Source organism: Malus domestica, chromosome 14 (assembly GCF_042453785.1).
Source record: "Malus domestica chromosome 14, GDT2T_hap1".
Classification (NCBI taxonomy): Eukaryota; Viridiplantae; Streptophyta; class Magnoliopsida; order Rosales; family Rosaceae; genus Malus; species Malus domestica.
The window spans coordinates 24,648,568-24,651,160 of NC_091674.1; positions in this window are offsets into that span (position 1 = coordinate 24,648,568).

Below are 2,593 nucleotides of genomic sequence, written 5' to 3' on the forward strand. Positions count from 1 at the left end.
CACTTTCTTTGGATGATCACACTTGCTCCCTAATACACTATATCAGATTTTCTTACAAGTCGATACTCTAAGATACTCAAATCCTTTACACAGAGGAATTAAGATTGAGTGCAAAGGGACAGACACGTACAATGGTCAACTAGCTTAAAGATTCAAACTTGAATGCAACGAGACAAACTCACACTCTAGCTAATTGGCCTATCCCACGTTTGTAAACCGAGTTTATTAGATGCAATAAGAATTGTGAAAATATTTAGAAAAATGGATGTAAAAGATGAGAAAGTTTGGAGTGAAAGTGGGTGGCGGGTACCTCCAATGAATGCATTAAAGTTCTCCCACATGGTGTTCTTTCTTGGAAAGAAAAGTGGTTTATCTCCAACATTAATGGAGTTGGCTTTACTTAATATTCTGAAACAGTTTTTGCCCTCTATGCGCAGCAACGAGAGAAGTCATAGACCTCACTGAGACCAACTTGAAAACACAAGAAAATTGTGGAAGGTAGTTCTTACTTTTTATGAAGCAATGACTTATGAACTTGGTATCTTAATTTTCCCTATCGACTTTCAATATTGATTTCTGATCGTCTAATATTTTAAAACATAACTCCGCCGTGTAAGTTTATCTTACATTGCCGGTCCCAAGCCCGGATAAAGGAGGAGGGGGAGGGCGTCAGGTAGTCGACAGCCGGCACTCCATGATCACGTCGAATCCTTATGAAAATGAATCCAGAACGAAATCGCGCTAAAGCTAGGGCGTCACCCGTAAGTGGCGCGCTGTGTGGCCCGAGCACAGTGATAAGTGAGCAAGGGTCGCTGTATCTCCATCGGCACCCGGATGCAGTGTTAAATGAGCAAGGGGGCTATAGAAACTTCTTTTCGAACGACTCCACTCAAAGTTGTTTGGGAGCATATGCTCCTATCAACTTTACACGGGACACACAAAAGAAGTACTTTGATTCTATTAGACAGGGAATGGTGAAGAAGCTAGGACAGAAGGGTAGAGTTCAAGGGAGCAAAATGCGTTTAGGAACGTGGAATATAGGAACCTTGACGGGAAAATCTATGGAAGTAGTAGAAGTTATGGTGAGGAGAAGGATAAATATTATATGCCTACAAGAAACTAAGTGGGTTGGGCGTAAGGCAAAGGATCTAGAAAACTCAGGGTTTAAACTATGGTATTCGGGCACAAATAGAACGAGAAACGGTGTTGGCATCATTGTGGACAAGACCTTGACACAAGATGTTGTAGATGTCAAGAGGGTAGGAGATAGAATCATGGCAATTAAGATTGTAATAGGACAAGAACTTATCAATGTGATTAGTGCGTACGCACCTCAAGTAGGGTTGGATACGAGTTCGAAGGAGAAATTTTGGGAAGACCTTGGAGACTTGGTGCAAGGAATTGTTCAGACGGAGAAGTTATTTATAGGAGGAGATTTAAATGGACACGTGGGCAGGGAGACAGGCAACTATGGAGGTTTTCATGGTGGCCATGGTTTCGGGGAGAGAAACGAGGATGGGGAAGCTATCTTGGATTTTGCAATGGCATATGATCTCTTCTTAGCCAACACCTTCTTTAAGAAGCGGGAAGAACATGTGATCACCTACAAGAGTGGGTCGTCAAAAACACAAATAGATTTTCTTCTAATGAGGAAAAGGGATCGTATAACTTGTAAGGATTGCAAAGTTATACCAGGAGAGAGCGTGGCTAATCAACATCGCTTGTTGGTGATGGATGTACATATCAAAAGAGTGAGAAAAAAGAACAAGACTTGGAAGTGCCCAAGGACTAGATGGTGGAATCTAAAAGAAGAAAAACAAGTCATTTTCAAAGAGAAAATAACCACCCAGTGTGTGTGGGATAGAGAGGGGGAAGCTAACCAAATGTGGGATTCCATGGCTAGTTGTATCCGAAAAGTAGCAAAAGAGGTATTAGGAGAGTCCAAGGGCTTTGCTCCACACCAAAAGGAATCGTGGTGGTGGAATGAGGAGGTACAAACAAAGGTGAAGGCTAAGAAGGAATGTTGTAAAGCCTTATACAAGGATAGGACCGATGAAAATGGTGAAAGGTATAGAAAAGCGAAGCAAGAGGCGAAGAAAGCTGTGAGAGAAGCTAAGTTAGCGGCTTATGACGATATGTATAAACGACTAGATACCAAAGAAGGAGAGTTGGATATCTATAAACTAGCTAGAGCAAGGGAAAAGAAGACAAGGGACCTAAACCAAGTGAGGTGCATCAAGGATGAGGATGGAAAGGTTCTTGCTACAGAGAACGCGGTTAAAGACAGATGGAAAGGTTATTTTCATAATCTTTTCAATGAAGGACATGAAAGGAGTGCTTCTTTAGGGGAGTTGAGTAACTCAGAAGAGTGTAGAAACTACTCTTTTTATCGTAGAATCCGGAAGGAAGAAGTGGTTGTAGCTTTGAAGAAGATGAAGCATAGAAAAGCAGTAGGCCCAGACGATATACCAATCGAAGTGTGGAAAGTTTTGGGAGAGACGGGTATAACATGGCTCACTGACCTTTTCAATAGGATTTTGAAAACGAAGAAGATGCCAAATGAGTGGCGAACGAGCACTTTGGTGCCTATCTA